The sequence below is a fragment of the Phyllobates terribilis genome, unplaced genomic scaffold (assembly GCF_046119375.1).
Source record: "Phyllobates terribilis strain yellow unplaced genomic scaffold, ASM4611937v1 Scaffold_12__6_contigs__length_324123572, whole genome shotgun sequence".
Taxonomy (NCBI): Eukaryota; Metazoa; Chordata; class Amphibia; order Anura; family Dendrobatidae; genus Phyllobates; species Phyllobates terribilis.
This window is the reverse complement of record NW_027362772.1, coordinates 252,500,349-252,514,292: the sequence shown is the minus strand read 5'-3', so window position 1 is coordinate 252,514,292 and position 13,944 is coordinate 252,500,349. Positions and strand designations below refer to the sequence as shown.

Below are 13,944 nucleotides of genomic sequence, written 5' to 3'. Positions count from 1 at the left end.
ATATATTGCAATCATGATATTATATTCAGCACTGTGTACTTAAAATTGCTCATCTTGCCTTCTACCCAGTTAGACCCAAACGAAAAGAGAAGAATTATGACATCACTTGATTAAAAACTGACTAGAGGAATCCTTCTAAGCTCTATGTATAAACAGGAGGTCAATTTTCTCAGCCCAAGTCATGAGTCACTCTAATAGTCTATGGCAGGGGAAAGAGCATCAGCTGGGTCAGGAGTTGTAGAGGGGAATGATTATTGCAGGAACAAGACTCTTCCTGTTTCTACATAGAGCAGAGAAAAGAGAAGAATTAGCTGGGTAGAAAGGCAAAATGAGCAATTGTAAGTACACAGTGCTATATAATATGATGATTGCAATATATTAAGAGGATGAGAGTGCTTCTTTAATGTAACTTTACAAAGACTATCTAAGGTTATGACCTATCAACTAAGTTTTTGGCAAACTGGAAATATTCACTTAAAGAGGTAAGAGCCACAAAATGTCCAATTGTAATGACTAATCTTGCCCTAAAAGATGCTGGGATTCCAAAAGTGAAAAACAGTAATGGCTGCTATTGACGTTACCGAGATTGCTTTCAATTTTTATGTGCATTTTTTCATATATACTTAAAGGAGCTTTCCAAAAATTATTATTTTTACTGCCTTGCTAAACAAAAAAAATAACATTATTTCTCCACGTGTCCTCGTATACCATCTACCTGCTGCTGCTCTAGTCTTTGTAGACAGGACACAGCAGTGCATCACAACTACAGCACACCAATCACTCAGCGGTGATGCTGAAGTAGGGAGTATGAGGTTGCTGGGCCTTGTGACTGGCTGCAGCGATCATGATGTCACTTCTGCAGCTTGTCAGCAAAGGCCAAGGCAGGATGGAGAACTGGCACAGGAGTAGCAAGTTTTACCAGTAAAAAAAAATTATTCTTGCAAAATTGCTTTAAAGAGAGCTAGATATAAAAATACACATAAAAATTTAAAACAATCTCAATAATTTCATTTTTAGTATTTTCCGTCAGCAATATACAATTGCTCTATACTAGTGTTGAGCGAACATGATCGACACTGCTCGGTACTCGCCCGAGCATCACGCTACTCGGGATGTTCGGCGAGCACCGAGCATCTCCGGGTTACTCGGGCGGGAGCTCGGGTCTCCGCCCTGCATGTTTGGCGCTCTTTACAGAGCCAATGAACATGCAGGGATTGCCAGCCAGTCACCTCGAGTATTTAAAACCGGGCGCCGCCATCTTGGACACAGTCGCCTGGGATCAGCGAGTGTAAGGAGAGTGCTGCTGAGTTAGGGAGAGATATATACTGCGAAATAGTTAGTGTAGGGTCTGTAAAGGCTGCCAGATCAAACAAGCAGTCCTTTTCAGGACTAATATCCATCCCAGATATCAGGCAGGCAGGCAGGCAGGCTGTATAGGAGACGCAGTGGTTATGCCAGCAAACTCTGCATTACAGTCCTGTGTGCTCCTGTTGCTGAAATTGCTGGACTTAGCTCCAGGTCTCGGGGGCCAGGAAAAATCCTTTTTTTTTCATCTAAATCCTCTTTTATTTCCTCCTTCACACTGTACAAATACCCATCTTATTAACCTTTTGGTGCCCCCCCCCCCAAAAAAAAGAAAAAAAAAAAGAAAAAGTGTGTCTGTGACAGTTCGGACACAAATATATTTTTTTAAAAGAGTCTGGTGTAGGCCAGAGAAATAGAAGTGTGGTTTTGCAGTTCCACGGTTCAAACCTCTGTATTATCCACTTTTGGGCCATTTTTACCTTTAAAAAAAACAGTTTGAGTGTGTCGCTCACTGTTCAGCCGCAAATATATCTATTTAAAAAAGTCTGGTATACACCAGTAAATTATAACTGTGGTTTTGCCGTTCCACGGTAAAAAATCTCTATTATCCAGCTTTTGGTATTTTTTCCGTAAAGGAAACTAGTAATAGTGTCTCCTGATTGATCAGACACCAATATATCTGTTTAAAAGAGTCTGGTATACACCAGTAAATTATAACTGTGGTTTTGCCGTTCCACGGTGAAAAATCTCTATTATCCTGCTTTTGGCATTTTTTGCCGTAAAGAAAAACAGTAATAGTGTCTCCTGATTGTTCAGACACAAATATATCTGTTGAAAATAGTCTGGTGTAGGCCCGAGAAATAGAGCTGTGGTTTTGCAGTTCCACGGGTCAAATCTCTGTATTATCCTGCTTTTGGCATTTTTTGCCGTAAAGAAAAACAGTAATAGTGTCTCCTGATTGTTCAGACACAAATATATCTGTTTAAAAGACTCTGATATACACCAGTAAATTATAACTGTGGTTTTGCCGTCCCACAGTAAAAAATCTCTATTATCCAGCTTTTGGTATTTTTTCCGTAAAGAAAAACAGTAATAGTATCTCCTGATTGTTCAGACACCAATATATCTGTTTAAAAGAGTCTGGTATACACCAGTAAATTATAACTGTGGTTTTGCCGTTCCACGGTAAAAAATCTCTATTTATCCTGCTTTTGGCATTTTTTGCCATAATTTTTTTTTTTTAATAGTATCTCCCTAATTGTTCAGACACAAATATATTTGTTGAAAATAGTCTTGTGTAGGCCAGAGAAATAGAAGTGTGGTTTTGCAGTTCCACGGTTCAAACCTCTGTATTATCCACTTTTGGGCCATTTTTACCTAAAAAAAACAGTTTGAGTGTGTCGCTCACTGTTCAGCCGCAAATATATCTATTTAAAATTGTCTGGTATACCCCAGTAAACAATAACTGTGGTTTTGCCATTCCACGGTAAAAAATCTCTATTATTCAGCTTTTGGTATTTTTTCCGCAAAGAAAAACAGTAATAGTTTCTCCCTGATTGTTCAGATTGTTTAAAAGAGTCGGGTGTAGGCCAGAGAAATAGAACTGTGGTTTTCCTCATCCACGGTTCTAATCTACTTTTTATTACCCTTTTTCCATTGATAGTGCGAGTGTAAGCTATTTTACTTCCTTTACAATGGGCAAGGCGCGTGGCAAGGGACGTGGAACTGGACGTTCTGGTGATGGTGCGTGCAGAGGACGGGGCCGTGGCCAAGGTGAAAATGTGCCACAACCAACAGCCACATCTTCTCGCTCCCACTTCTTGACAGAATTACTAGGGAAGCACAGAACAACACCAGTATTGCGAACTGATCAGTGTGAACAAGTTATTAATTGGATAGCAGATAATACTTCCAGTTACCTGGGCACCACCACCTCCGGTCAGTCTTCCACACGGTCAAATCTTAGTAGCCGTGAGTCTCGACCGCATACTCCTCCTCACCCTGATGCTCCTTCCTCACACCATGTCGAGTGTCGTCAGACAGCAACTGATCCCACACTTGGACACTCTGAGGAGCTGTTCACTGGTCCATTTCCAGATCTGTGCCCCTCGCCTGCTCCACTTGAAGTGGTGGAAGAGGAGATCCCATGTAGCGATGCCCAAATATTTGAACAGCCACGGCCACAGGAAGTCAACGCTGGCAATTTGTCACAAGAGGTGGACGATGACGAGACACAATTGCCAGGAAGTGAGGAGGAGGATCGTGGTGCGCAAGTGGAAGAGGAGGAGGTGGTGGATGATCTAGTAACTGACCCAACGTGGCATGAGGACATGCAGAGCGAGGCCAGCAGCACACAGGGTGAGGGAGGCAGAGTACCCCAGCAGGCAGGAAGAAGCAGTGTGGTGGCCGCACACAGAAGGCAGGCAACAGTTCCCCGTAACACAAACACGAGGGACGTTGCCAGTACAACCTGTAGGTCTTCCAGAGTCTGGAATTTTTTTAAAGACTCTGCTGATAACCCCAAAAAGGCCATTTGTACCACCTGCCAGGCCAGCATCAGCAGGGGTGAAAAAACTACCAGCTTGACCACCACCAACATGATCAGGCACATGGCAGCAAAGCACTCGACTTTGTGGGGTGAACCCCAGGGTCCACGACCAGTGTCAGCGGGTGTCACCACTGCTTCTTCAGCTGTTGTGCGTGCAATAGAACCCCCTGTTGTGTGTGCAAGGCAATCCCCTATCCATACTGCATGCAAAGATGCCCCCTCCTCTCAGTCTTCACTTGTTATGGCAGTTTCTCAAGAAACAGCATCAACGTCCACGTCCACGTCCCACCGCAGCGTTCAATTGTCCATATCCCAGACCTTTGAACGACAGCAGAAATTCGCAGCCAACGCCCCACAGGCCACAGTCCTAAATTCGCACATTTCACGACTGCTTGCATTGGAAATGCTGCCTTTTAGGCTGGTAGAGACGGAATCCTTCCGCAACCTTATGGCGGTGGCCGTCCCTCGGTACTCGGTCCCCAGCCGACACTATGTTGCCCGGTGTGCCATCCCCGCACTACACCAGCACGTGTCCCAAAACATCTTCCGTGCCCTCAACAATGCAGTTACTGGGAGAGTCCACCTGACAACGGACACGAGGACAAGTGCTTGTGGCCAGGGACGGTACATCTCCCTGACGGCACACTGGATAAACATAGTGGAAGCCGGGACCCAGTCAGACCTTGGGACGGAACACATCCTCCCCACACCGAGGATTGCGGGCTCTATGTCAGTCAGAGTTGCCCCCACAGTGTACAGCTCCTGCGCATCATCCTCTCCTCCTCCTCATATTCAGCCTCCATCTCAGATATCACCACATCAGTTACAAGCTGGAAGCACTGCAGTACTGCCTCCGCCAAGCGGCAACAGGCTGTGCTGAAACTCATAAGCTTAGGTGAGAAACCTCACACTGCTTGTGAGTTGTGGACAGCTGTGAAAGAGCAGGCAGATCTGTGGCTGAGACCGCTGAACCTACATCCAGGCATGGTCGTGTGTGACAATGGCCGTAACCTGGTGGCGGCTCTGAGGCGAGGCGAGATCACACACGTACCATGCCTGGCTCATGTGCTTAACCTTGAGGTTCAGCGGTTTCTTAAATCGTACCCCGAGTTGCCAGATCTGCTCGTCAAAGTACGCCACCTGTCAGCTCATTTTCGCAAGTCGGTTACTGTTATGATCTGCTACAGGGACTAAGGAAAGACAGGAGATCTGTCCCTACAATGGAACTAAACTAGATCCCTACGATGTAACGGGGAACCTGATCCTGCGATCAGACCCGCTAAAGTCCTCGGCTAGTCTGTACGAAGACCTATAGAAGTGAGGGAGGGATCCCTACAAGAACTAGGGACTGGGATAAATTGGACACCTCCTAGCAGAAATAGTAGCAGTCAAAGACAAACACACAACAAAAAGCATAGAGGTCAGAAGACATAGCAAAACTAACAGAGAACGGCAACAGAGCACCAAGCTAGCTCAAGAGTAGTAAATACAATGAAGTCCAGCAAGACCAGGAGGGCGGAGCCGGATTAAATAGGCAAAAATGGTAATGTGACCAGCAAACTAAAAAAAAAATAACAGGAGAGTTCTAACAGTACCCCCTCTTCTAAGAGGATCCTCCGGATCCCCTAGGCCCAGGCTTACCAGGAAAACTCCTGTGAAACGCTCTGACCAGTCTGGAAGCAGAAACATCATCCGCCCTCACCCATGAGTTATCCTCAGGTCCGAAAACCTTCCAAGCGACAAGATACTGCAAACTCCCTCTATACCGTCTAGAATTTAGGATGCGGGAAATTTCATATTCCCCGTCCTCCACCACCGGAGGAACAGTGGCAGAGGCGTCACCATCCGACACATCAGCTTTTTTCAACAGAGAAACATGAAACACCGGGTTAATCTTCCAGGACGTAGGAACCTCCAACCTAACAGCAGATTGGTTAACTATCTGAAGCACCTTAAAGGGCCCTACGAACTTGGGACCCAATTTTTTAGAATGAATCCTCAATCGCAGATTCTTAGAGGACAACCAAACCAGGTCACCAACAGCAAACAAAACCTCTTGCCGTTTCCTATCAAAGTACCTCTTAGATTTTTTGTTAGACTCCTGAAGATTACCACGCACATCCGTCCAAACTCTCTCCAAATCACCGGAAAAACTCTCCTCCTCAGGCACAGCCGAAACCAATTTGGAGAATGACCCAAAAGACGGATGTCTCCCAGAACAACAAAAAAAAGGCGAACACCCAGCAGAAGAGGATGTATGGTTGTCAAGAGCAAATTCAGCAAGTGGCAGAAACTCAGACCACCCCTCTTGATTGTCTGCCACAAAACAACGCAAGAACTGCTCAACATCCTGGTTCTTCCTTTCTGTCTGGCCATTAGACTCAGGATGATATCCAGATGAAAACGACAAATGAACTCCCAACCTGTCACAAAAGGCACGCCAAAAACGAGCCACGAACTGAGGTCCCCTATCAGAAACAATGTCAGTAGGAACACCATGTAGTCTGACAATTTCCTTGACAAAGGCCTTAGCGAGTGTCTTAGCGCAAGGCAGTTTGATGAAGGGAACCAAGTGACACATCTTGCTAAAACGGTCCACGACCACCCAGATGACCGTGAAACCTTCAGAGGGGGGAAGGTCAGTAATAAAGTCCATAGCCAGATGTGTCCAAGGTGCACTAGGAACCTCCAGAGGGCAAAGCAACCCCGCAGCAGGAGCATGCGAAGACTTGGATCTAGCACACACAGTACATTGGCGCACCCACTTAATGACTTCCTTCTGCCATCCAGGCCACCAAAAACTGCGACCCACAAGTCTCTTGGTCTCAGAAATTCCTGGATGACCTGCCAACCGAGACTCATGACACTCAACAAACAAATCTCTCCTAAAGGTCCTAGGCACAAACAACCTCCCATGGGGAGTGTTAGATGGGGCATTCTCCTGAGCTTTAAGAATCTCATCCTCCAAAAAGGAGTCCAAAGCAGCAATCACAACACCTTCTTGTAAAATGCTCTCCTCTTCCTCCTCAACACCGACCATGGGAGAAAAGCTGCGAGACAAAGCATCCGCTTTAACATTCTTGGTACCCGGGATGTAAGTAACGGAAAAATTAAACCGCGAGAAAAAAAGTGCCCACCTAGCCTGACGGGCATTCAAGCGCTTGGCAGCATCAAGATAGATCAGATTTTTATGATCAGTGAAAACCTGAATGGGAAATTCATCACCTTCCAAGAGGTGACGCCAGTGTTCAAATGCGAGTTTAATAGCCAGCAATTCCCGATTACCAATATCGTAATTAAGTTCAGTCTCAGAAAATTTTTTTGAAAAAAAGGCACAGGGATGTACTCCATCCTTGTTTTCCTGAGACAACACCGCACCGACCCCCACCGAAGAAGCATCAACCTCAACCAAAAACGGCTTAGTCACATCAGGCTGCATAAGGATGGGAGCAGAGGTGAACCTCTCCTTTAGAAACACAAAAGCTTCAATGGCCTCAGAAGTCCACTGAACCGCATTAGCACCTTTCCTGGTGAGATCGGTCAGCGGTTTGACAATAATAGAAAATTTTTTTATGAATTTTCTGTAATAATTGGCGAAACCCAAAAACCTCTGTATCGATTTCAAACCAATAGGCCTAGGCCATTCCTGCACAGCTTGAACTTTAACCGGGTCCATCTCAAAACCTTCACTGGAGATAATGTAGCCCAAAAAACTAATTCTCTGTACAGCGAACTCACATTTCTCCAGCTTAGCAAAAAGCGAATTGTCCATTAATAACTGTAATACCTCACGTACGCTCCGCCAATGAGACTCCAGATCAGGCGAATAAATCAGAATGTCATCCAAATACACAACCACATTTTTGCCGATTAAAGGTCTAAGGATGTCATTAATAAGATTCTGAAAAAATGCTCGAGCATTGGTAAGACCAAAAGGCATAACCAGATTCTCAAAATGACCCACAGGAGTGTTAAAATCAGTCTTCCATTCATCACCCTCCTTCATGCGCAACAAATTGTATGCCCCCCGGAGATCAATTTTAGAGAACCACTTGGCCCCCACTAACTGGTTAAATAAATCAGGAATCAATGGCAGTGGCTAAGGATTGCGTACAGTAATTTTATTAATCTCACGAAAGTCCAGACAAGGACGTAAACCGCCATCTTTTTTTTTTACAAAAAAAAATCCAACAGCCACAGGAGACTTGGAAGGCCTAATGTGACCGGCGGCCAAGCTTGTCTGTATGTATTCCTCCAAAGCCTTTCTCTCAGGAATAGTAAGATTAAATAAACGACTTTTAGGAAGAGTCGCTTCAGGGACAAATTCAATGGTACAATCATAGTCTCTATGGGGAGGCAAAATTTGTGACTCCTCCTCAGAAAAAACTCTTCAAAAATCCTGAATAGGTACAGGCAATTCCCCTTTATCCACAGCAGCAATACATCCGTTACAACACTTGTCATAACACTTAGGGCTCCAGGACTTAATTTCATTGGTAGACCAATCCAGTACAGGATTGTGCAATTTTAACCAGGGTAACCCCAATATTACTGGAGAAGGCAAATTATCCAATACCACCAAATCCAAATTTTCTTGGTGAATACCATTAATAGTGAGGGGAAATTCACAGACCTTATGAGTAACACTCTTCAAGGGAGAGCCATCAACAGAAACCACAGCAATAGGGGATGACAAAGTTTTAGGTTCTAATCTAAGTTTTTCCAAGAATCCCCCATCAATCACATTCAGAGTAGAACCACAATCCACAAATACCCGAAATTCAATTAATTCATCCTGAGCAGCAGTAGTGGCAGATAGGAATACTCCCTTAGAATTTAAACAGGCAATACAGGCATAACTGACCATTTTTTTTTCTTTCTTCATACGAAGCACACAGTTCTTAATAAAATGACCAGAATTTCCGCAATAGAAGCACAAGCCTTCAGAAAGCCTGCGGTCTTTTTCCTGAGAGTGGGGTGTCATCGCCCCAATCTCCATCGGCTCTCCATTGTCAGCACAGACCCTCTCAGGAGCTGACATAGCAGAGGATTTGCTCTCATTAACCCTTGCACGCAGTCTCCTGTCCACCCGTATAGCTAATTGCATTTGCCTCCTGCAAGTTTCCAGGTGTGGGATAAGCAATCAGTAAATCCTTAACCCTTTCACCTAGCCCTGCAAGAAGCAAGCTTTTCAAAGCTGAATCGTTCAACCCCACCTGGGCAGACCACCGACGGAAGTGAGAACAATATTTTTCCACATTACCTGATCCCTGCCTCAAATGTCTCAATTCAGACTCAGCAGATGAGACACGATCAGGATCTCATACAACAAACCCAAAGCAGAAAAAAAACTATCCACTGATCTAAAGCACGGATCACTAGGTTGGAGAGAGAAGGTCCATCCCTGAGGATCTTTGCGCAAAAGTGACATTATGAACCCTATGCGCTGTGATTCATCACCAGAGGATCTGGGTCTCAAACGAAAATACAATAAACAAGCATTTTTAAAAGAAAAAAAATCTTGTTGTTCGCCAAAAAATAGATCAGGCAGACGTACCTTTGGTTCCACAAAATGCGCTCCAGAACAGCTACTCACGTGTTGTTGGAGCTCGGCCACCTCCAGAGAGAGTCCCTGCAAGCGTTGAGCCAAATCTTGAACAGAGACCATGATGGAAAACTGGAGGTCTTTCCTTAGAGAAAATTTTTTTTTTCTTTTAGGGCTGGACTTACTGTTATGATCTGCTACAGGGACTAAGGAAAGACAGGAGATCTGTCCCTACAATAGAACTAAACTAGATCCCTACGATGTAACGGGGAACCTGATCCTGCGATCAGACCCGCTAAAGTCCTCGGCTAGTCTGTACGAAGACCTATAGAAGTGAGGGAGGGATCCCTACAAGAACTAGGGACTGGGATAAATTGGACACCTCCTAGCAGAAATAGTAGCAGTCAAAGACAAACACACAACAAAAAGCATAGAGGTCAGAAGACCTAGCAAAACTAACAGAGAACGGCAACAGAGCACCAAGCTAGCTCAAGAGTAGTAAATACAATGAAGTCCAGCAAGACCAGGAGGGCGGAGCCGGATTAAATAGGCAAAAATGGTCATGTGACCAGCAAACTAAAAAAAACCTAACAGGAGAGTTCTAACAGCTACAGCTTCCGCCACCCTTGCTGTGTTGCAGCAGCGTTTGCAGCTTCCGTCACATCGACTGGTGTGTGATGTCCCCACACGTTGGAACTCTACCCTTCACATGTTGCAAAGGATTTGTGAGCAGAAGAGAGCAGTTGTGGAGTACCAGCTGCAACAAGGCCGTCGATATTCAGGTCAGACTCCACACATAAGACTTTAGGAGTGGACCTGGATGTCTGACATATGTACCATCTTGACAAACTTTGAGGAGTCCACCAAGATCGTGAGTGGCGATGACGCCATCATTAGCGTCAGCATTCCACTTGTCTGGCTTTTGCAACGCTCTCTGCAGAGAATTAAAGAGGAGGCATTGCAGCCAGAGTATGATGAGATGGATCAAGAAGCCGTAGCGGTCGATTACACACAGCCCAGCCTCATCTCATCCCAACGTGCATTGGGGGACAATGAGGGAGAGGAGGAGGAGGAGGAAGAACAGGAGCTTGTATCATGCGCTGTAGACGGTAGTACCTGTACAACTGTCATACCGTCGGTTCAGCGTGGGTGGCCTGAGATCTGGGGGGAGGAGGAGGAGGAGGAGAGCATGTTTAGTCGTCATCTTGGTGAGGACACGGAAGTCTTGCCCGTTACCAGTCTGGCACGCATGGCTGACTTTATGTTACGCTGCCTTAACCGTGACCCTCGCGTTGTCAAAATGTTGGGTGACAGTCATTACTGGTTGGTGACACTTTTAGACCCCTGCTACAAGGAGAACTTTCACTCTCTTATTCCTGAGGTGGAGAGGTCTACAAAAATGGGGCAGTACCAGAAGGCCCTTCTGAACACGCTAGCGGCAGAGGTTACAGTTGGTTGCCCAACCAAGACGTACATGCGAGAGAGACGCAACTCCAATCCAGCAGAGGCAGGGGAACACTGTCAACGTTCTGGGACAGTTTTCTCAGACCCTCCCTTCGGACAGACCCTGAGGCGCGGGGTACTCTCACAAGGAGTGGAAAGTTTCAAAAGATGGTGAGGGAGTACCTTGCCGACCGTACCAGCATCCTCCGTGATTCCTCTGTGCCTTTTAACTATTGGGTATCCAAGCTGGACACTTGGAAAGAACTCGCTCTGTACGCCTTGGAGGTCCTGGCCTGCCCTGCCGCTAGTGTGTTATCGGAGCGTGTTTTTAGTGCCGCTGGGGGAATTATAACTGATAAGCACACTCGCCTGTCAACTGACAATGCTGACAAGCTGACCCTTATCAAAATGAACAAGGGCTGGATTGGGCCAGACTTCTCATCACCACCAAATGACAGCAGAGTAACATAAAGTCAAATCCACTGTGTTATTTCGGGAGGTGTATTCACATGCACCGCTTCACACCCACACATGGGTATACGCTTCCTCATTTCGGCTGTTTTATGTTCTTCTCCTTATCCTCAGCCTCCACCACCACTATACCACCAGGGTGACCGTGGTCCGTGTTGCCATTATTGAAAGTTTCTCCGTCCTTATTTTTGTCAGCTTTTGCTTGGAAGACATAAGCAAAGACTGTGGCAGCCCCACTCCCCAATAATGGGAATAATATTTTTAAGATGCTGTACTGTATGGCTCTTGTAAGGGGCATTAAAACCGTCTTGTTAAGCTACTGCGACCTCCACCACTTTTCCAAGGGGCATTAAAACCATCTTGTTAAGCTACTACAACCTCCATGTCTCTTCCGAGGGGCATTAAAAGCGTCTTGTTAAGCTACTGGGACCTCCACGTCTCTTCCAAGGGAAATTAAAACCGTCTTGTTAAGCTACTGTGACCTCCACCACTTTTCCAAGGGGCATTAAAACCATCTTGTTAAGCTACTGCGACCTCCACGTCTCTTCCGAGGGGCATTAAAACCGTCTTGTTAAGCTACTGTGACCTCCACCACTTTTCCAAGGGGCATTCAAACCGTCTTGTTAAGCTACTGCGACCTCCACGACTCTTCCAACGGGCATTGCATTTCCTCCTAATTTTAGTCAGCTTTTGCTTTTCAATGCATAGGTAAACACTAAGGGAGACCCATTCCCCAATAATGGGTAGAAGGTTTTTAGTACGCTGTAATCCACGTCTGTTTCAAGGGGCATTGCAGTTCCTCATCATTTTTGGAAAGCCTTCCATTCACTGCTTAGGCCAACAGTGCACAGGAGTGCCAGTTGCTATAAATGGAAAAAATGGTTTAGTTAAGGCCCTCTGACCTCCATGTCACTTCCAAGCGGCATTGGAGTGCCTCTAAATTTTTGGTAGGCATTGCACTCACTGTATGCCCTATAACTGTGTAGCCGAACCGCTCCTTTTGGTACAGAAACATATCCTACAAGGCATGTGTGGTTGACTGGCCTGATATTGATGTGAATGGTCCCTGTTCCCCCTGCTCTTTCTCCTTTGCCACCACCTCATCCATCATTTATCACCTGAAGCTTTGTTTTAACAGGAGTCATAGAACTGGGATAGTAGCAGGAAAACATCCAGCAATCCTTGGAGGAGGTAGGATATGCGCCAAAACGCTGACCACCTCAGGCCTAGCTGCTTCCGGGAAAAGTCAGTGTTCGGAGTTCAGCACCGTGTACAGTACGAATCCTGAACTTTAAAGTTCAGGTCCACTCATCTCTACTCTGGAGGTGATTTCACTTTTGATGTAAATATATGTGAAATTTTGTTTTTGTTTTTTTGGGAGCAGGTTTACTCCAAGAAACACTTGAAATATTGCTCAAAAATGTTTTAAACACTTACTTTTCATTCTATTGTAAAACCACTTTGCTGTTCATGTGATTAGTGTTTTGAGCGTTTTTTTACAGCTTCAAATTTTTTTAAAAACATTTTGTGGGAAAAAAGAAAGTGCGCTTTCCTTCTTTGTAATGGCTCCTTACGGAATCCGCTTCTAACCAAGCTCTGCCCAATCAAAAAGCTGCAAAAAACTCCTCAGGAAAAAAAACTCTTCTTTGCAAAACAAAAAAATGAACTGTGGACAGATCTTAGAAGCATCTTCTGCACAATCCCGCGGACTGACATTCATCTTGCGCATATTACCTTCTGCTTACTGTGTAGTCATTCTTATAGTTATACAATGGTGCACAGGACTTTTCTGCTGCTCTTGTCCTCCCACTGCAGCAGTAAATATTACTGTGGATTCCACTGTGGATTCCACAGGTACGAGTGCTATGCGTGAAAAACACAGACGTGAATGAGACCTAAGAGTTTAGAAAGAAAAAGCTACGGTTGGGTCCACACTTAGGGAGAGTTCACACTGAGTCTTTTTGCTGAGTTTTGGGAGCAGAAACTGAACAATATCCTCCTAAAAAAAAGTGGATTTTGAACTCCAAAAAATTCAGTAAAAAAGTGTCAACACACCCTCCGAATGTTTCTGCCAAAAATCTGCAGCAAAATCCGCATATATAATATCCAAATTTCTGGCAGAATTCACTTCTCTACATTGAAACCTGCAGTAAAATCCTTAACAGGAATTAATATGCTGCAAATTTTAAAATTCAGGAAAAAATCCCAAATCTCATCCACATGCCCGGAGCTGTAATCCACTGTGGAATTTCCGTGCACAAATCTGCATTGTGTCCGTCCTGTTTCGTCATACACAAATCCTTCATCCTACCAGTGATAAGTGAAATCTGAGTGGGGCCACAAACGTCTGCCCCCCCAAATGTTGGGGTTTGATGGCATAAAGCAGCACCAGCCTTATTTTGAGTTTCGGTGCCGATTTGGTCATCCAAGGGGAATGAGCTTGTGCCCAAACTGAATCTTAATAGAAATTGTATAGCAGTATTATTTATTTATCGTATTACATTACTTTATGTCTAGAGCTGTTATTTGGTGACGGTTGATATTTGAGCACTTTATGGCGGCATGTACTTTGGCACTGTGTGTCGATACTACTATGGTAGCATCTGCATTGCATATTACTGCTATTTGAGTG

At 45.0% G+C, this 13,944-nt stretch overlaps 1 protein-coding gene across 2 annotated transcripts in view; it reads right to left on the bottom strand.

The window, feature by feature from the left end:
* TMEM240 (transmembrane protein 240) overlaps positions 1-13,944 on the bottom strand; it is an 86,174-nt gene that overhangs the window by 33,492 nt on the left and 38,738 nt on the right. The window lies entirely within an intron of this gene.